The 21,503-nt window shown below is 44.0% G+C and overlaps 1 protein-coding gene across 3 annotated transcripts in view; it reads right to left on the bottom strand.

Annotated features, from left to right (window-relative positions):
* The window catches only part of GDPD5 (glycerophosphodiester phosphodiesterase domain containing 5), a 368,574-nt gene that overhangs the window by 277,660 nt on the left and 69,411 nt on the right, over nucleotides 1–21,503 (bottom strand). For all 3 annotated transcript variants that reach the window (XM_074980897.1, XM_074981070.1, XM_074980992.1), the window contains exon 2: nucleotides 13,602–13,686. The gene's annotated coding sequence lies outside the window, so the exon portion shown is untranslated. The remainder of the gene's footprint in view (nucleotides 1–13,601; nucleotides 13,687–21,503) is intronic.

Here is a 21,503-nt window from a genome sequence, read left to right as displayed (position 1 = left end):
CAGAGCGTTTCTGTTCCCTGTCTAGGCCCAGGCCCTCATTGGTCAGATGGGCCCTGTGCTCCCTATAAAAGGCTCCCCATCTGGTAGCAGGGGCAGGTTTTGGAAGGCACACTGGAGGAGCAGAGCAAGAGCAGAGCGAGAAGGTACTACGGGGAAGCAGTGGGCGAAGTGGACCAGGGTGAGGTTACTACTTTGGGGCAAAGGTGAAGGCCCTGCCAGTTGCCCCTTGTCCTTGTAGGGACCCTGGGCTGGAGTCCAGGGTAGAGGGTGGGTCTGGACTCCCCCCACGCTTCCCCAGAGGGGTCACTCTACTGGAGCAGGCATGGGCCTGCAAGTGGACTGGTGTTGTTTTCCCCATACTGGTCTTGCCTATGATGAGGATGGCTCACTAAGCAGAGACGCCTGCCTTTGGAAAGGCCTGGGCAAAAAAAGGGGCCTCCGTGAGTCTCTGAGGCAGCATAGAACTGCCAGGAAACGCAGGGACCCACAGGGGCTGACAAGGGTCTTTGTCACAGTATTTTATTTCCTGACCGCCCTCCCTTCAACACCAACACAGCTTCTGGTTTCCAGCTTCCTTGGCAGCTCCATGGAACTGCTCATTTCAAACAGATATAAAACAAATCACTTGACCCTGTGAAATTAAAATCTTGTTCTGTTGGACCCCAACGCACTTTTCTAACCAGCAAATGGTTATTTCTCCTTTAAGGAATAAGAATGGGGTAAAGGTGATTGTAAATCATCCTCAGCACTATCTATCTATACATATATATATTAAAAAAACCAACTTCCTCACTCATTTCCAGACAAATTATTAGCTTGATCATTATGCAGAATTTATTTGGAGAAATACTGTAATGGAGGAATCTGGGGGTGATGAGAGCAGAAAGAGATGGATGACATATGTTCAGCTTCTTTAATTAGCAGGAAAGATACTTAGATATTTCTAAAGCTAGGTTAGTCAGAAAGGTACCTCATGAAAGGGATGCTGTAAATTGCTTTGTAAATTGAAGCAGCCTGGGAGTTTTTCTATGGCGGTGGTGGCCAATCTGCAGCCTGCAGGCCACATGCAGTCCATCAGGATTCTGAGTGGGGCCCACAAGACATTTTATTTACCATTGCCCACTGCTTTTATTTTGTTAAAAAAGAGAAGCTGGTACTCAGCCAGCTCTCTACCCTTTGCCCCCAACCAATCCCATGGCCAAGGCTGCTATGGTGCTGGTACTCAGTACTAGCTAGTACTGGTACCAAAAAAAGCACTGCCATTGCCCACATGCAGGGCTGCCAGATTCTGCTGGTTTCTATCCATGTAGTTTTTTACTACCAGTATTACAAAAGTGACACGCACATAAAACAAGGCCACGTGAAGTGAGGTGCATGCTGATTGCAACAATATTGTTGGTAAGATCCATGTGCTCCCTCTGCATCCAATCAAAGCGCTATTATGGTTCATACTACTCACCCTGCAGATCCTAGGCATGCAAGTGCAGTTAAGCAAAACCACCCTGTTGCAGGAGGCCATCTTACTTACAACAATCTCAAGTCCTACAGAGATGGAGAGCCACTCATTAGCCTATATTGCCCCATTCTGCAGCCACTCAGCTCCACAAAGTCACTCAATGTTAGATAACAACAACTTTTCCATTCCCTTTGCTATCTGTTCTACCCTCTGCTCCCAGGTAAAAATCCAGGTGTAAACTTTCAAATACTAAAGTTCCTTCAAGATTTGGGGGAGGGAGGCATTCCAATTTTTTCAGATCTCTTCTGATTTTAAATATTAAATGACACTTCCTTGGCATTAGCTATGCATTTGACACATATTTCAAATATACTGCTCTACAGCAAGTTGCACGCAAATATAAAATAATTGCTTTCAGACATTGGAAAGCCCTAAAATGGGTCATTCCCAGCTTGCTGTGAAGGATTGGACCTCATCGTAGAGGGGAGGGTTTGTCCAGTCAAGCTTTGAAAGAGCCAACCTATTGGACGCTTTCGCAGGCTGAGAGATGTAACCAAGTCACACTGGTACCCTGCCTACTATTTCCTTTAAACAGCTTTATCCCTTAGATCACTCTAAGGCTACGTCTACACGTGCACCCAACTTCGAAATAGCTTATTTCGATGTTGCGACATCGAAATAGGCTATTTCGATGAATAACGTCTACACGTCCTCCAGGGCTGGCAACGTCGATGTTCAACTTCGACGTTGCTCAGCCCAACATCGAAATAGGCACAGCGAGGGAACGTCTACATGCCAAAGTAGCACACATCGAAATAAGGGAGCCAGGCACAGCTGCAGACAGGGTCACGGGGCGGACTCAACAGCAAGTCGCTCCCTTAAAGGGCCCCTCCCAGACACACTTTCATTAAACAGTGCAAGATACACAGAGCCAACAACTAGTTGCAGACCCTGTATATGCAGCACGGACCCCCAGCTGCAGCAGCAGCAGCCAGAAGCCCTGGGCTAAGGGCTGCTGCCCACGGTGACCACAGAGCCCCGCAAGGGCTGGAGAGAGAGTATCTCTCAACCCCCCAGCTGATGGCCGCCATGGAGGACCCCGCTATTTCGATGTTGCGGGACGCGGATCATCTACACATCCCTACTTCGATGTTGAACGTCGAAGTAGGGCGCTATTCCCATCCCCTCATGGGGTTAGTGACTTCGACGTCTCGCCGCCTAACGTCGATTTCAACTTCGAAATAGCGCCCAACACGTGTAGACGTGACGGGAGCTATTTCGAAGTTACTGCCGCTACTTCGAAGTAGCGTGCACGTGTAGACGCAGCTTAAGGGTACACATTTACACTGCTCATGTTACAGTGCTGTTGCTGCAGTGTGGTCACTCTATTGCTGGTGGAGAGCTTTCCCAGCAATAAAAGCCCACCCGAAAGGAGTGATTGGTGGTGTTGTTATGGGAAGTTGTCTATGCCAGTGCTTTTCAGCACTAACGCTTTTATCACTTTAGAGGGGGGCAGTTCTGCACACCCCAAACGACTAACATTTTAGCCCTGAAAGCAGCAGTGCAGACACAGCCTTAATAGTTCCTCCTCTGATATACACTAGAACTGGGCAACAGAGGCACAGAAAACAGTTTCCAGTTAAAAGAATTTAAGATCGCCCCACCAGCCAACTTGGATTTCTATGAACTGGTTCTTTCTTGAAAGTTATTTGACAAATGCTGCCTGTCATGATCATGAGGGTCGGCCAGCAGCCTGGGAGTAAAAAGGTTAACCTCCTTAGCCAGGCGGGGTTGGCCTACAGGAATGTAGGTAAGAACTGAATTTTGGCTCCTCCCTTTTTCTGTCCTCTGGTCTTTCTTTTTCTTTCCAGCCATGAGAGAGACACACACAGAATATCTCCCTCCAAGAACAGGCCCTCCAATCTTCTGTAAGTAGGGTAAAGTTTAGATAGATCCGTTAGGCTTTGTTGTTTTATGGTTTGGGAGGTGGGATCTGATGTCTGTGCACTCTTTAGAAATGTTCTGTTACTCTCCTTGTAACTAAGTTCTAGGCCCATGGTGGAGACTCCCCATGTGCTTTACTTTGTGACTCTTCCATCTAATCATGAGGCTTGCAACACGAATATTACTGCAATAATAGAAGTTCTCTCTTTCTTTTTATTAATTTGGTATTGGTTAATGTTTGTGTCCTGGTTTTTACTTTTGGGGCTGAGATTTCCCAAGTAGTCTCTCCCTGGTTTCCCTGGGTGGTGGCAGCAAATTTTATCCCCAAAATCTAAGGTTTTTAGGATTTCTGGGGGGAAGTTTATACCAAAACCTGGTAGATAAGGTTTTGGAGATACTTCTGCTGGCCCCCACTTCTGCATTTATCTTGCTAGAATGGGGAAGGAGCAATGACACTGCCCATGAACAAGTCTGAGTCTTGGGGCCGCTGCTGAAGAGCTCACGAAGAACCTGGTTTTTGAAAGCATTGAGCACTTACAAGTGTGGTTGCTGAGCACCACCTGAAAAGGTTCCTGAGACTTTTTCTGTCCCCAGTGCAGAGCAGTAATCTGTGAGGTGGGGAGTGTAATTTGAGAGGTCCCAGTGCAGCGCAGACAAGGAGAGATGGAGAAGAAGAAAACAGCAGCAAATAGTGCCCTCTGTTCCTCCAAGAGCTACCAGCACCCGCCCCTTCTGTGATAAGACCTGCAGCTCCGGAATAAGGCTGGGTCAGCCATCAATGGCCTCACAAATAGGAGGGTGACCTGAAGTCATTATCGAGTGACTGCCCAGAGACTCTGCAAGATGCAATGACTAAAACTGATGAATGTGAGGGTGTGAATATACTTCCTGAGGTGTGAAGACACGAGACATAGGCTTATGCATATTCTATTACATTATTCAGCTATTGTGTGATCTAGTCAGAAGAACGATGGTATAAATGTGGTGCCTCTTTACTCAGCCTACATATTCTTTGTGCCTCTGTGCTCTTTTTACAAACACAAAAGTCTTCATTCCTCTTAGGCCTTGTCTCCAATAATCCCCACTCCCCCCTCTGGCAATCTGACCTACGCAACCTCAGCTACACAAAAAGTGTAGCTGAAGTTGACTTACTTATTGTGGTGTCTTCTGTGCAGTAAGGTCAGTGGAGACTTCTCCCATTGACTCTAGCTACTTTCTTGTCCTGGTGGAGTACTGGAGCCAATGAGAGGGCACTCAGAGATCAATTTATCATGTCTAAGTAGACACAAAAAGTCAACCACCAATGGATCAATCACCACATAGTGAAGACAAGCCCTTAGTATTGCAGAGCTAATATAGCTCTGGAAGAGCAAGCTGGTTTCTGCCTCAGCTCACATATCAACCACCAAAACGGCCAGATAATTTCCCATTGTAGAAGCTTGGCATTGATAAGAGGCAGAAACCACAGCAATTTTCAGAAACCAGGATATGGTTGTAGGCCTGCATTGTTAAACTTCACCTGATCTGTAAATTGATGGAGGCAGTATATTATAATTACAAATTATTAGAGTTTCAATTAATTACACTAATTACAAATTACTAAGAATAATATACTCAAGGCACTATAAAGATGGAACACACTATCACATTTCTGTCTATAAATTTCACTTAAAAACTTTCAGAATGGAAGATAGTCCAAATAAGAGAAAATTGATGGGATCAAGTCATTCCATCTACTGGAGACTACTTGCTGATGCTTTTGCAAGGGTCATTTCCATATGTGTGAGAAATAAATCCGCAAAATAGTAAATTGTCTCCACAGGCTGGAAAGGAAGAGCATATTTCCAATAGAGGGGTGGAAAGTAACAGCAATTTTGCTTCTATTCCACGCATTTACAAAGGGGAATGGAAAGTAAGAAAAGGAAGTTTTTTTTTAAAATGGAAATTTCCACCATGGAAGGATCATATTGCCAAGTTTTAGCTAAGTTTATGATTTTTATGGTCAAATTATAAACCCTATAAAAAGCTAGGCTGCTCAGGATGTAGTCATCTTTTCCATTAGGAACCCCTAATTACAGCAGTATTAATCAATGCTGCAATGACAGATCAGAATGATCATCTGTCTCTATATCCTAGGCCTTCTTTTTATTAACATTTTAAGCTTTTTCTAGGTGTTTTTACATAATCTTATGAGTTGGAAATTAAGGCCATCTATCTGAAGGCAGAATTATCTTTATTGTGCTACTGGTGGGAAGGGACAGCAATTATTAATATTTAGTTCTTATCAAGGGAATTTTACTTGAAATACTGAATAGTTTAAGAAAGGGCAGTGTCTTAAAAGTTTTATTAAAAAAAAAAATGCTCCCTGATATCACTAGAACCTGAAACCACTAAGACTGAAGGAACTTGAACAGCCCAGAGGTTGGTTTGTCAGCAATCCTCTCTCCTTCGCTAATAAAGCAAAAAGCTTGTCCATTTCCCTGTTTCTGGTCAGCTTCCCTTTTCATCTAATAGAAACCCAAACACCACAGTGTGGTGACCCAGGGAAGCAAGGCTAGGCTAACTGTCAGGAAAAGCAGAGGCAAGCCAAGGCAAAAGGGATCATTTCAAAATTTTTACAACTTTATATGGGAAAACCCCAAAATTGTACCAGGAGCATAGTAGTAGCTTCCTTCAGTCTACGTAGACTATGGAACGCACCCTTTGTAGTTCCGTTTGGCATCCTCATTTGCAGCATCGGCTGTGACTGTGAAGACCCACACGAGAGTGACAGTCCTTGCTGCATCTGTTGCATATGTAATGGGTATCTGGCAGGTCCTTGCTGTGCTTTCTGTGGGCTCGCTTCTCCTTTGCTAGCTGTCTGATCCTCAACTCACCCTTCTGAAGGCCCTTGTATAGTTCCTGCCTCCATCTGCTGCGATCGTCTGCCAGCTCCTCCCAACTGTCTGGCTTGATGTCTACTTCCCTGAGGTCTCTCTTGCAAACGCCAGCAGCATAAGCACAAATTATAATGAGTAGTAAGTATTTAGTAATAGACTATATGTTACTGACTCAATCTTAATGAACTTGCACATACTTGTCCTTACACTGCGCAGAGACAAGGGGTGCGGGTTCAGAAGAACTTTAGGTATGTACGGCTTGGGAATGGAGACTGTCCATCACTGTGAAATGTTCATTACTGAACAAAATGTTATGGCTGCTCTAATACAGCTTTGCAACTTTGCTATGCAGAAGGCAAATATTGTTTTTAACCATCTTTATTTAAACAAAACAAGCACAGGAACATTTTTCTCGCCTTGTCAATTATTTTTAAACTTGACCCTTTTTAGCAGTAATTTATGCTTAGCGCAATACTATTTTCTTTTTTGTCTCCCTTGCTGCCTGATTGTACTTCCAGCTCCAAATGACAAGTGTGGTTGACAGTCAACTCCTAACTCAGAGGGTCTATTGTAGTACCAAATGCACTGTTATTAACAAAAACAAAAGAGGTGACAAGATACTGTGTCACTTCAGAGAAGAATGAACTTTTCCTCTCCTTGGTGGTATGTCTAACTCCACTCTTGCTCAACTGTCCTTTGTCTTTCTTCAGCTTGAAATGCTCCTTAGATTTGACATTCCTGTGGGGGTAGCTCTTTTTTACCAAGTTTATCCACAAATGGGGTTTCTTACCCTCATGGGCTTCACTTGACTAACAAGCACTATTGGACTGTATTAATTCAGTAGCGATCTGAATAAGTCATTCTTTCTGTTCTTGTGCATTAGGTCACTTGTTGGTGGGCTTCTTGCTTTTATTTTTCTCTAAGATCTTTGTTTCGTTTTTTGACCAATTCTCTTTTCCACAGGTGGTTTCCTTTCAGATTCTTCCTCCAATATTCTTTCTAAGCACTGATTTATTTCCCTCTTCTTCTTTTCTATTACAAGCACCTGATTAGATACCCAAGCTTATTTTTCTCTGCTTCCCCTGACCTGAAATGTTTCCTCTTTTCCCTATGCCTTACTTTTATGCTCCTGTTATTTTATTTTGTCACCTCACCTCCTACTCTGGTGCCAGTTCATCCACCAGCTCAGCATCTTGATTCTTCACACTCTAACAATTTTTTTCCAACTTGGCCTTTGGGTGGATTCATAAAGCCCTCTGCAGAGGGCTGCCCACTCGCTAGCTGTCGCTCCCCAGGACAGAATCCTCTTTGACTGCGGCCAGTGTTAGTGCCAGCTGAAGATTCTCACAGCAGTATAGCACTGAAACTATGTGGAATAGTAACAGAGAGGGAGCCATGCTAGTCTATATACTATCAAAACAAAAAGCAGTCAAGTAGCACTTTAAAAACTAGCAAAATAATCGATTAGGTGAGCTTGTGGGACAGACCCACTTCTTCAGACCACAGCCATATGGCTGTGGTCTGAAGAAGTGGGTCTGTCCCACAAGCTCACCTAATCAATTATTTTGCTAGTTTTTAAAGTGCTACTTGACTGCTTTTTGTTTTGATAGTATGTGGTGTATATATAAGCCTCCCCTCTTTTCCCAACTTTCTTCCCACAAAGCTTCACACCAATATTGCCACATCTCACTGAAGGGTTGTGGTGGGGGGCAGGAAAGCACTATGTGCACATGTCCATTCACGGGGAGGTGGGCTACACATTTCCATAAACACCTACATTTTGGTCCTACAACTGCTTGACTTGACAGCATCCCCTTAAACACTTCTAGAGACAGATGTAGGCCACTATCTGTCTCTCTCACCCTGTTCCCAATTTCTTTTCACAGCTTAGTAAGATTTTGTGTTCTCTCACAGGGAGAAATAAAGCTGTCTCCTAACACTTATTTGAGCCTTGTGTTCTCACCCACAGATTTGAACCCAACAGATGCGAATTTCTTCAACGTGATCATGCAACTCTCCTTGCCAGATAGCAGGTAGTATGGTTCTTACACACACACACACACACACGGTTCCTTTCAGAACCTGTTAGTTGCAGTTTCACAATTCTCCACCCATTCTCAATGCCCTTTTCTTCCAGTACACTAACTTGTTGATTGGAAAAAAAATGACTGTCTATTACGAAGGTTGATCTATTAAGAAAAAATCAAAAATTCACAGGCACATCCTTGGTGCTAAGCAACCACCCACCCACCAGCCACAACACCACTGCCTGCAACAAATAATTACTCTTGGATTTCTACATTCACCATACAGAAATATCAAACTTGAAACAGAGGAACAGTAGGCAACCACTCAGAAGCAATAAGGGGCTGGCCCTCATTTGCAAAGCTCTTTCCTAGAAATGGATCGGCTCCTCTGTTTCAGTAAAGATCTTTTCACAAGCTTCTACCTGAATAGAAAGTAACTTAATTTGCCCAGCACCTCCCATCATTGCATGTGATTCCTAAAAATACAGAGGCCCAGACTGTATTCTCAAAGTTAAAGGAAAGAGGATAGAAAAGTGCAGGAAAAAAGAATTTTTGACTTTCCCCTTCACTACACAGATAGTGTCAACACAGTTGATGTCAGTGAAATAACACACTGAGCTTTTATATATAACACAAACAAGAATCTCAGCTAGAACCACCACCACCCCCTGCATGTTTCTGAGGGGTCAAAGCAAAAGATTTTATAACTGAAATTCAAAACCAGCAGGTTTCTGCAATGGACAGCAAGCTCCTGAAAGTATTTTTGGTGGGGGGGGGGGTGCTGTGGTCCACGACTGCTGAAGTAATTCCCACAGCAAGCCACTGTGTATCTTAGCTACTCGGGAAGACTTCTCCCCAGTGGCAGCAAGCCCCACTATGGCCATGGGATGGGTTCAGTGGGAGGCCAGTTGAAGTGGTCTTCCGCAAACCGGGAGAGGCTTCATCCCCCAGCAGCAGCAAGCCATGCTAGGGGTGTAGGGAGGGTTAGTGAGGGGCCAGTTGAGGTAGTCCTCCTCAAGTATCAGCCACCAGAGGAGACTTCCCCACAGCAGCAGCAGCAAGCTCTCAAATATCTTAGACACTGGGGAAAGACTTCCCCATGGCAGCAGCAAAACCCCAGTATCTCAGTCACCAGAGGAGACTTCCCCGTGGCGGATGCAAGTCCCCAAATATCTTTCCTGCCCGGAGATGCCTAAACATGTGCAAACTCTCATGGTGTTGCCTGGCAGCATGGCCAGCACCAAATAGCAGGCACATCCTTTTATTGGGTTGGGGGCTACCCATGTGATGTGGCAGAGCACAGGAAAGACCCAGACAGCGTGGCACTTGTGGGGGAGGGAAAGGGGCTCGCACACAAATGTAAACCACTGAGAAGAAGTTTCTTCCATACTGGCCTTTAATCGAACTTCTGAATTCAAGCTTAATGCTATACCTGTCAGGTAACTGCGATTTTTGTAATCTCGAGATTAGCGCACCTTAAACTGAGCTAATGGTATTTACAGTGAAAACAGTCACATGACATTATTGAGCTAACTGCCTCAAATTTGAACTTTTCTCATAGTGTAGACACAGCCTTTGAGATACGACCCGTAGTGCCAACCTTATGTCTAACCAAAGCAAGTGAGATGTTCGAAGTCCATTAAATGTCACTGCAACTCACTAGCTGGTTAGATCTTGTCTGACTCTCAGAAGGACACCCACCAATCCAGTTACCCTTTTTGGCAGCAGCCAGTCCTTACATTAAGGCCCACAAAACACACTGACTGCTGTTCACCTGCTCTGCTGTCTTCTCCATTAACCTGTCCTGCTTCCAGGCAGGCTCATTCTCAAAAATGTCCATACCCACACTTGCTCATTTTTAAAACCCCCGGTATCAAAGGTGAGATTTAAAAAGAAATGAAGCAACTCACTGGCACCTTTAGGGTTCATCTTATAGTTAGGAATTGTCTAATACACTTGGGTCTGCAAAGTTCAGCTGGTGGTTTCACAAGGTGAATTTAGGTGACAGGATACAATGCACAAATGGGACGCTGGTGAGTTAGCAGGATGTTGTACCAATAAGACAAATAATCTTTTTCCCTTAAGGACTTGGATGAAGGGGTATCCATTCTACAGAACCTCATGGGCCTGTACTGTTTCCTCTCAGCCAAGGGCTTGGTTCCTGAAGTTTTTGATCCCTACTCTGTACTCAGAATGGAATTATTGTGACAGCTTAAGCCATATGATTAAGCGGTTGTTTATTTGACAGGTCTTTTTGTTTGTTTGTTTCTTAGGTGTCTGCTTTGAAGAAGTCTCCATTCCTGCTGGATCTGGGAGTGAGAGGCCAGGAACTAGAAAAACTAACTTGCCGTTATCCAAGAACTGGGTGGCTTATACTGTCTCATAGTGTAAACACAAGGGCAAGTCATGCAACAGCATGAGGGATGGTTCTGTGTAGTGCTTTTGCTTGTGGCTCCTTAACTCTTCTTTGGTGCCAGTGAGTCGCTTCATTTCTTTTTAAATCTCACCTTTGAAAACCTTTCCTTCCTCTTGGTTTTGTGCACGATGCTCTGGAAAGCCTCTGGTGGTCTCAGTGAACAATACCGGGCGTTTCAAAAATGAGCAAGTGTGGGTATGGACATTTTTGAAAATGTTCAGAATTCAGTACCCGCAAGTTTTTTAGGTTTCCTACAGCCCTGGTATACTTGGTGCTGAACAAGACAGATTCCCCAGAAGAGCGCAGTTCTCATTTAGGCAGCAAATAAGTGATCGGATTTTTCAGAAGAGTTCAGCAGGTTGGATACACAGCTCTTTTCAAGGTCTTATCTGTGGTGTCACTGGCACGGAAGCTACTGAGAACTTTTGGTCAGCTGGCCCTTATTTACATGTGGGTGCCTTCACAGGAGCTGAGCAATTCTAGAAATCTGGCCTTCATTGTGGGTACAAGCACATGGGAGATGGGGAATGGAACTGGCCCAGAACTCTTAAGGAGGTAGCCCACTACCTGCACAGCAGGTACCTTCCTCTTCTGCAAGTTGTCACAGGGCAAGTACCATTATCAACCTCAGCAAAACAGGTATGACTCCAGTGATACAAGTGCCTTGTGCCTATTTTACAGGAGGGCTCAAACCAACTCACACAGTGTACAAGATCCTCTAGGAGACCCTTCCATGCAGCCATGAGCTTTCAAATCTGTTCCATAAAGTGAATTTGTTTCTCTCTGAGATTTATACTTTCAATGATGGTTACTGCTTAATGGAAATTCCCAACTCACACCAGTTCATGCTACTGCCAATTGTACGGCAAATTGACCAAAAAGTTGAAATCCACACTAGGTCTTCTGTCAAAATTAAAATCAGGCTTGAGAGTCAGAAGACATGGATTAAAATGATTTGTACAAAAGCCAAACGAGATCAGAATTTTGGATGAAGGCGGTGTGGAAAACTGGAAACAGCTGAGAGTAAAATCCCAGATGTGCAGCAATTTTGGACACCTTACAAGTCTTATCGCATAGATTGGAGAAGTGATTTCAGGTCCAGAGAAGTTTCAGTTTAAGCAGGATTGCTGCAAAGAATGCTCCATTTATGAAAGCTGTTTGTGTTCATACCATCCAGCACAGCCTATCAGCTTGTGCATCAAGAGAGAGCTTGTTGAAAAGCAAATAGTTTGCTGCTCGCTGTCCTGTGAATTCTGCATGGTTCAGAGGAATTGCACACCCAGCTGCAGAACACTGATGGAAGCAAGCAGCAATTGTTACTAGGTGATCACTAACTTTCTGGGCTCTTTAAACAATGCTTAAAAGCATTATGGAGACTGAGGCCAGAAGCAGCACTTAATTAGAAGAAAAATAAGCTGCTTATAAAGACATGGATGTTGCATAATTAGCAGAGCCTTCTGCAGTCTTTATTAAGACTTAGTATTAACATGCTGGGGTCAACCATTCTGTTTAAAATAGTCCCTGCAGTGATGAATTCTGAAAAAAAATGCACACCAGAGGATGGTGCTGAAAAAGCAGCAGATATGCTCAGAGACACTCCTGCTCCACTTCATCTCAGTCATGTTTCACTGAGGCAACGTCCCCACTAGAGAGCCTACAGCTGTACTGATGTAGCTGCTGTAAGAGCTCTTAGATAGCCATACTATAGCACTGTGCACACTCTAACTTATGCCAGCTACACTTGGGTCACCTGGGGACGGAGGTGTTCAAACCTCTGAGCAATATCAGTGCTAGTGTAAACATGGTCTGAAACTCTTATTCACTCAACTGCTTCCATTTGCTCATGCAAAGTGCTTTGCAGAGACAAGCAGGAGGTGAGGTCTGCAGCTAGCGTAAACAAGAGTTCATTTACCCCCTCGGAAGTCCTGACTCACAGCCCCAGCCCTGAAGAGGTCCCAGGTTGATTGTAGATATAGCAAGTGGGGATAAAGCTGGGGAAGGGGTGAAAAAAATAAGGAGGGACTGAGGCAGCAATAAGATCATGGGGTTACTCTGCAGAAACACATCCCTCTTGTTTGTGCATGAGCCTAGGTAAGGATTAGAAATATTTATAAAACAGTATTGTGTTCTGGCTTTTGCTTGTTTTATGGTAGGCTTCTTTGTGGATGTTTCTGTGACTTTTGGTTTTCATGGATACCGTTGTTAACCCTAAGCCAACCCCTTTTACCTTGGGAAGAGGTGATCCAAATTTGTCTTTTCTCTACCCTTTGAATTGTCCAGTTTAGGTGACCCATCCAGAAGTTGTAGCTCCCACTGACATAGCTCTGTGGGTAATTGAGACACATCTCACCATGACAAGGAATGGACCACAGGGTGCATTGTCCATCAAGGATAGTCCATCAAGCTCTCAAATGGAGCCCATCAGGAAAACTCAAAAGAGGAAGTCCTCACGCAGACAATGTGGAGAAGATCTACTGAGATTGGAGGAAAACAACTAGGGTACTCCTAGGAGTCAGCTAGAAGTTTTGTTCTGTGACAGAGTGAAGTGAAAGAGATTCGTACTTGATCTATGCTCCACCCAGAGTACAAGGGTTTAAGTCAAAGTTAAGTTATCGTTTTCTGATTTATTAGCAACTCAAGAAAACATTTACACAACACCAAAAAGCAGTTTTTTCTGACCATGAAAAAGGGTTGCTCTTCAAACAAAGCAGAGCAGCATTTAACTCCACATGGATCAACATGAAAAACAGCCTATACTGACAGGTAACAGGGAGAAGCAAAAGATTAAACCATTTCCTGTAGAAGCCGCTGTAGCAGCTGGAAGCAGCACTAAGGGACAGTGGGGAAAAGTGTATGTTAATCATATTTCTTTTGCTTACCTTTAAGTTGACTTGACCGTACTTTCAGTTTCAGCCAGGAAAAACCTTAAGGAATTAGTCACTTCAGAGGGACAGACCCACAATGCTGCAAGCACAGAGAAAGAAAACACAAAAGATATGTTAATTAGGTCTCTCATTTCTGTCCAGAGAGGAGTACTTGCAATGCACAGCCCATTATACTAGGTAGGTAGGTATTTTTGCTGACACTATAAGCTAGGAATATACGATATATGTTTTGACTCTTGGCAGCTCGACACCGCACAGAATTAAAATCTGAACACAACCCATGTACGAATATATGCCATAAACAAGAAGCAGTCCTGTGGCACCTTAGAGACCAACAAACTTCGTAGGTTATGAGTTTGTGACATTCACCTGAGGAAGTGGGTTTTATCCACGAAAGCTCATGAACTAAAAAATGTGTTGGTCTCTAAGGTGTCACAGGTCTACTTGTTGTTTGTAAAGCTACAGACTAACACAGTTTCATGCCATAAATTGTGCCTTCCAACTCACTCCATGGAAGTGCATCCTAGCATGGCTTGTTGCACCCATGCAGCCAAAGCTAGATGGGTCTCTTTCAACCACGGAAGCTACATAAGAACCCTTGGAGCTCTCATACTGCATTGCACAGTTCTAAGCTAAACTGGGATGGGTCATTGTTATATCATCTATTTCCTTCTGAAAGCTCATCTCACTTGAGCACAAAAGTCAAAGACCAAAAATATGATGACCTGTTTTTAGAAATAAGTTCTGCTCAGCCATTGAGGCGGCCATGTGTCGTATCAGTTCCAAAGATACTTTTAACATTTAAATTTAACCTGGATATTGTCTCCTGTGGGTTGAGGTCTCATGAGGCTGTTAGCAAGTTGCTGAGACTATGGCTTAGTGTAGAAGCCATGCTTCAATGAGCAAATGTTATTTGTATGCACCCTCAGCCCAATTCTGAGCTCAATTTTAACGGGGCAAAAGTTACTTTGAATTTACATTTGCAAAAATGTGATCAGAATTTGGCCATATGTAAACAGATTCAATTCAGTTCTACACTCTTATGGTTAGTCACAAAACGGTTGGAGGAGGAGTCTGGTAGTGAGAAGGTTATAATTCAACAATAAATACAGGCAAAACACAACCAAGCTATGTCTTTCAGTGTATACTTATGCCCATATGCCTATTTTATGATGTTATGGAATAATTATAGCTGCTTTTTTGTTCCTGTTACAAGCTGATGTAGCAAGATACGTAAGCATGTGCCTGATCTTACAATGCATGCTAGTCCTACTGCCCTCAATTACTTGGCTGGACCACAGCCTATTGTAAAGGCCTGCTTTTCAAAACAGCAAGAAGATATTCCAGGACTCTTCCCTGTTTTTTCTGGTCTGTCTGTTTCACATAAAACTAAATCTTTGACCTCATGTACTTGCAATGGAAAGATTTGTTTCCTAATTGTGTTCTGAAAAAAAGAAAAAAAAAAAGAGATAAAAAACCCCACATTGGCTGTGTCTACACTACAGTGATCTTTCAAAAGATGATTTTTCTGGGAGATCTTCATTCAGAAGAGCACGGCCACTCACCAAAGAAGCGAATTGAAAGACTGATCCACTCTTTCAATAGCGAGCGTCCACACAGACCCTGCTCTTTCGAAAGAACAGGCCAAGGATCAAACAAAAATCTAGCAACAGGGGGACTGCTCTTTTTCGCATGCTTTTTTTCAAAGGAGGGTTTCAAAAGGACACACTCTTCCTGATCCAGGAGCGGAAGAGGGCTTCTGGAAGAAGAGCCGCACTCTTTCGATTTTTGGATAGAAAAAGAGCCTTTTGTGCATGGACTCTTCGTATGTTCTTTTGAAAAAGGCCTGATTTTCTGAAAGACCTCACTAACGTAGATGTGGCCATTGTTGGAAACTGCTCCCCCTTGCTATCAGTTTAGAGTGTTTTGAAAGGGTGTTTTTCATAAAGGAGGTGCTTGACTACTTAATTTTGGACGGATGAAAACAATAAGACTTTGGTAATAACAGAACTAAAAATTCTCCAGTTTTTATGAATCTCCGTATAAAATTCTGTAACGGGGATCAGATTTTTATTCAACTCTGCAGATCTTCCTACATAAAATGGCCCCCGTTTCAGCACCTAATTTCAGACGACTAAACTACTGTGTTTAGTCAGGTCAATGAAGGGCTCATTGGTGACACTGAATCAGACAGGAAATTTTTTATCTTATTTTGATTCACACAGGAAGCAGTAACAAAATGCTGTTAGACAAAAAAATTCCCCAAACCTCACACCGCATTATACCATTACTGCAAGAGTTGGGAGCCTGCGGTGTGATCAGGGTATTTCTGAATAACACAATCACAAAATTTTGATAGGTGCTAACTGGAACGCAAAAGGTACAAAATTATGTAAATTGCTTGGGCTGGCCACACATTGCAACTCACAACACTGGAAATTAGCCCTGAATTAAAGAGACAGTATCATATAAAATCTGGCCTAACACTTAAGAACAGAACACCACTGGTCATCACCTACAGCCCCCAAATCAGACCACTGCAATGAATTATTAAAGACCTACAACCTATCCTTAATCAGGATGCCACACTCCAGAAGGCCCTCGGTGACATGCCTGTTCTCTCCTACAGACAACCTCCCAACCTTATGAGGATCCTCACTAACAGCCACAGTCTATACCCCAGGAATACCAGTCCTGGAACCTTTCCTTGTAACAAAGCCCCCTGCCAGCTTTGTCCACATATCTTCTCTGGAAATACCATCACTGGACCTAACCAGGTTACTCACAGAATCACGGGCACTTTCTCATGCTCCTCCACTAACATCATGTATGCCATCTTGTGCCAACAATGCCCAGATGCTTTGTATATTGGACAGACTTCTAACTCCCTTAGACAAAGGGTCAATGGGCACAAAACAGACATCAAAACACTCCAGAGCCACAAACCAGTTAGTCAACATTTTAATGGAATGGGGCATTCTATTAATGACCTAAAGGTACGCGTGTTACTGAAAAACAACTTTCGCACTGTTCTTCAAAGAGAAGCAGCCGAGCTGGCTTTTATATTCAAATTTGGCACATTAACACGTGGTTTAAACCGGGACAGGAACTTTCTGAGTCACTACAGGGGCTCATCTGCATACTTGGCTTAATCTAATTCTTGACCTGCCCCACCCCCCGCCACCTCTGCACTCTCTGATTTGCTCACCTTGATTATCTTTTTCTGATTTGTCCTCTTTGCTTACTGTTTTTGGTTCTCTGTGCCTTAAATATTGAGTCTGGTCTGGTCTGGCTATGGTCTGACAAAGTGGGTCTGTCCCACGACAGCTCACCTAATAAACTATTTTGGTAGTCTTTAAAGTACTACTTGACTGCTTTCTGTTTTGATTTTTTATTACAAAATGTAATACCAGCAGAGGCATTTCCAGGATTCTATCTTAAAATCATTATGAAATGGTTTTGTTTTCTTAAATTACTGCCCAGCAATGTTTTCAGTACCTCCATAAAGAAACTCCTGTATTTCACACGTTGCAAAGGAAAGTTCATGAGGTACAAATGAAACAGACTGCTTCTTTTACTTCTCAGCAAGCACAATGAAAAGAGCTTCAGCTAGCACAGATAGCAAAAGGGCAAAAAGATAAAATGTTCAGTTAATAAGAGGATATGTATCTTGCTAAACCAGCCTCTGACCTGTCAAATAATAATAGCACAAATGACTAATCAGACTTTGGTTAAGTATTGCCAAAAATGGGGAAATATTTTAATGTACCAAAAAAGTAACAACATTTTATGACCATCTATTGGCTTAGTTCCAAATACAATTGCAAAATTGTGCCCAATTACAAAAAAACCCGACTTACCTAGGGGTATTTTAAATTCAGAAAAAACATGAAATGCAATGAAATGAAGTTCTCATATTGCTAAACAGAATTATTTCATTTTATTTGCTTAGCATGTACATGTCAACATTATTCACAACTGAAGGATTAAAAGAGCCCAGACCATGGCAGCCCTGGTCCTGTGGGATCCCCCTGTTTAATCAGTTAACCAATTAACTAATTAAACAGGATTTTACATCCCTAATTTGGACAGCTGTGTGTATTAGTTTTTCCTAAAATTAATTACGTATTCTAGGGAAAATTTTCAGGAGTGGCCATCAGAAAACTCACTCTGACGCTGCCAAACAATTTTTTGCAAGAACCCCTACTTTTGACCCTGAAAGTTCCTTATGGGTCTCGTCTGTTGTATCTAAAAGTCATACACAACTAATGCAGCATAAGGGGACAGAGCTTCCTCAGTTATGTTAAACATTAGTCAGTTACAGAACGTTTTGCTTTAGCTACACTGGAGAAGTTTCTTTTTCCTGTCTCTGAAGAACTGCTTTAAATAGATTGAGCATTAGCAGGTTTAAGAATCCATTCAGTCTCACTCTGAGCCACTTTACTGCCATCCTAGAGACAAACCAGGTGGACCGGGTCAGCTAAGCACAGACTACTTGTCTCTTTCTGCACCTGTAGCCACAGCAGAAATGGTGAGTGGAACAGCCAGAGAGCATTACAACCCAGGCAATTCAGAACAATACTAGCATGGACACTGACTATGCCTACAACCATTCCCACACCATTTCAGCATAAGTCGCATGAAAACACTTGAATCAGTTTCAGTACGTGGTTAATTCTTCAATATAGACATAGGCCTTGAGATTAGGAGTTGGCAAATAAAAAGCAAACTTAGGTCACCTGTCCAGAAAAAAGCAACACAGGTTGATGCCAATATTTCACCTCACTGGTCCACGCATAGGGCACTAGACCACCATCCACAAGAAATGCTTTTGGCTTAACTTCTTATCTTCTGGTGCCGGACAAACAGACCGTGTCAATGCAGTAGAACATTGGCCAGCTAAGCCATCCAAACCTGAAATACTTTCAAAAACAGGAGCCATTGAGACTGGAGCAACGTTATATATTAACAACTGTGATCAATAAGACACACAGGAGGAGGTTTTCAAAGCTGCAGAAGGAGGTTTTCAAAGCGATACAGGGGAGTTAGCTATTAAAATAAATAGAAGAGGTATGGTTACAATCCCCAATGCTGCTCTGAACCTCTCATCACTGGCATGTTGCAGGACAGAAGTCAGGGCAGCCAAGTCACTATCTTGCTCTTCAAGTGATCTCAGGTTCCCTCTGACTTACACAGGAAAGCCCACAAGGCCACTAGCAGGCAAGCGGTGGGGGGAAGAGGGAACAAAGAGTGGGAGTTTGGCTGTCGGTGAGTGCTCGGCACCCACTGCATCTTCCCCCCCATGGATGCTCCAGCCTTGGTGCACCTATGGAGTCAGTGCCTGTGCTGGGACATATCTTTGGAGGTGCCAATCAGCCACTGGGAAGTGCAGGCACTCAGCACCTCTGCAGCTCAGGCCCTTGGAATAAGTGGGGTCATGCTAGCCCCAAAGTAGAAGTGGGACAGGAGGGTGGCCTGAGGCTGCTGCCCACCCTAAATTTCCTGTATGCTCCTCCCTTACTTCCTTGGCTCCCTGGTCTCCTTTGGAGCTCTCCTTCCCCTTTCCCCACTCCCTGGCTCCCCTTCTGATCCGGCCTCACCCTTTCTCACCATTACCTGCTCCCCTTGACATTTGCAAAGGGACAGAAGATTCCCCTGTCTCCTGTCGGAAGCTAGAATCTCCCCCATCTTCTGCCTGCTGGAGGGAAGCAGCCTGTCCTCTACCACTCCCCAGCTGGTCTGCAGAGCCACCTTAGTCTGCACGGCTGAGCAGCTTCACAACAGTTGGGAGACTTTGCAGGCAGCAAGGGAGTTGAGAGTGCAGATGGGACACTGCTGTTCTCCTCCAAAATACCTTACCCGCAACAGCACTGACTCACACTCACAGAATCATAGACAACGCACACTGGAAGGGAACGAGAGGTCATTGAGTCCAGTCCCCTGCCCTCTTGGCAGGACCAAGCACCATCTAGACCATCCCTGATAGATACCTATCTAACCTTCTCTTAAATATCTCCCCTGATCTCCATCTCACATATGCACCCCTCTACATTTACACCCCTATTAACAGGCACCTCACTCTGGCTGGGCCTACACTAACCTTGAATGTTGATGGATGCTACACAACTTTAGGTACATCAACTGCATACCAAAAATCAATTTTGCAGCCATCGATATTCATCCCAGTCCTAACTGCAGAACGCCAACGGGAGTGCTCTGGTCGGCATTCCTTAATCCTTGTGGCTCGCAAGGAGTTCCAGGGTCGACACTGACCCCAGAACGTGCCATTTCATGCATGGGCGAAACAGCATCCAGCAAGATTGAACCTAAGCGTTTGATCTTCCACAGCTAGTGTAGACCCAGCCTCTGACACCCACAGACACTACACACAGTACTTGGGGACTGCTGCTTAGATCTTGAGGAAGTAATTAACAGGCAGCAGTGAGGCTGACAAACATGGCAGACTCCTGGGCAAGGTGTGGGGGGGGGAGCTCCAGACCCCGAAAAGGGCAGGGCCTGAGGTGGAAGGGGCAGGGTTGGGGCTCCAGCAGTGATTTACAGAGCCAGGGTTTGGGCTGCTGCTGCAGTAGCCAGGGGCCCTAGCACATAAAGACAAGGAAGGGGTTCTGACAGTTCTCTCAGCTTGATTGCAGCATGTGCACCAAGCCACTGCAAAGAGAACAAAAGGTTGGCAAAAGCTGCAGATGCTGCTGCCAGTATGGATGTCCTCTTATCACCCACTCTCAGGTAGCAGGCACGAGGGTAGATTTTAAGGTCAGAAAGGAATGCTGTGATCTGTTCTTATACCATGCAGAACACAAGCCAGAGAATGTCAACAAGCCTTCTCCAGCCCTCCTGCACAACCTACACCCTTGCTACATAACCCTGTTTTAAGATGGGTTCAGACATATAACCGCAGGAAGCCTCTGCTAGAAACAAATTGTGTTAACAGCTGGAGTCTGTGGAGGAATTCATGTGCTCCTCTGCACGCGGTTTGGATCAGAGCAATTAACCATTATACACACCCTTAGCCATTCTAAGATTTAGTCTGTGGATAGGAACATTTTGTGTCAACTAACGGTATTACTCCATGTGCAATGAATCCACACATAGTAACTCCAGAGGAGCCACTTAAAACACAGCCTCTACACCCGCCCCCCGAAACTATGACTAGAGTCCATTCCCAAGAGAGGGGAGCCTCTGCCACTTGAGATAAATATCTTTTCTAGCTGGAAGAAGCAGCATATTGTTAACCCCCAAACACCAGAAATCATGGGTGGGTCTCCAAAAGCAAGATTATTTTTTTAAAAAATGAAGCATTCGTTCCTTTTCTTTTCCTTCTGGTTTCTGAGCCTAGAGGATGCACTTGGTTCATGTTTTCCGGCTTTTTGCTACAAGTTGAACCTCTCTAGTCCAGCATACCTCGGGACCTGATGGGTGCCGGATGAGAGAATTTGCCAAATCACAGGAGGCTAATATTGTCTTGCAGCATTACCAACACTTTCACTGCTTACTGGACTGTTAGAAGACATTTGGGGTAAATTACAGCTAAATAAGAGCACAGAACACAGAGAGCCAGGATTAGTGGCTGGAAACAAATTTTGTGGGACCACGAGAAACTTGGCCACACTCATGATAAGTGGTCATCCAGCTAACTAAAGTCATGCCAGATCACACATGTTGCCTGACAAAAGAGTACCAGAGTAGAGAGGTCAACCTGTACGATGACTAACGCCAGAAACATTGTTTTCATTTGAAAAAAGGCAAGATTCTCACATGATCTCCTGACTCCAGTAGTTGAGGCTCTAAGTAAACATACCTACTGTGGGGAGACCCAGAATGAACACACAGAGTTGGTAACACTAGCAATAGAGCTTTTAGTGCATGTAAACCCAC

This window comes from Carettochelys insculpta, chromosome 1 (assembly GCF_033958435.1).
Source record: "Carettochelys insculpta isolate YL-2023 chromosome 1, ASM3395843v1, whole genome shotgun sequence".
NCBI classification, from domain to species: Eukaryota; Metazoa; Chordata; order Testudines; family Carettochelyidae; genus Carettochelys; species Carettochelys insculpta.
Note: the sequence above shows the minus strand (reverse complement) of the source record. Positions and strands in the feature narration are given on the sequence as shown.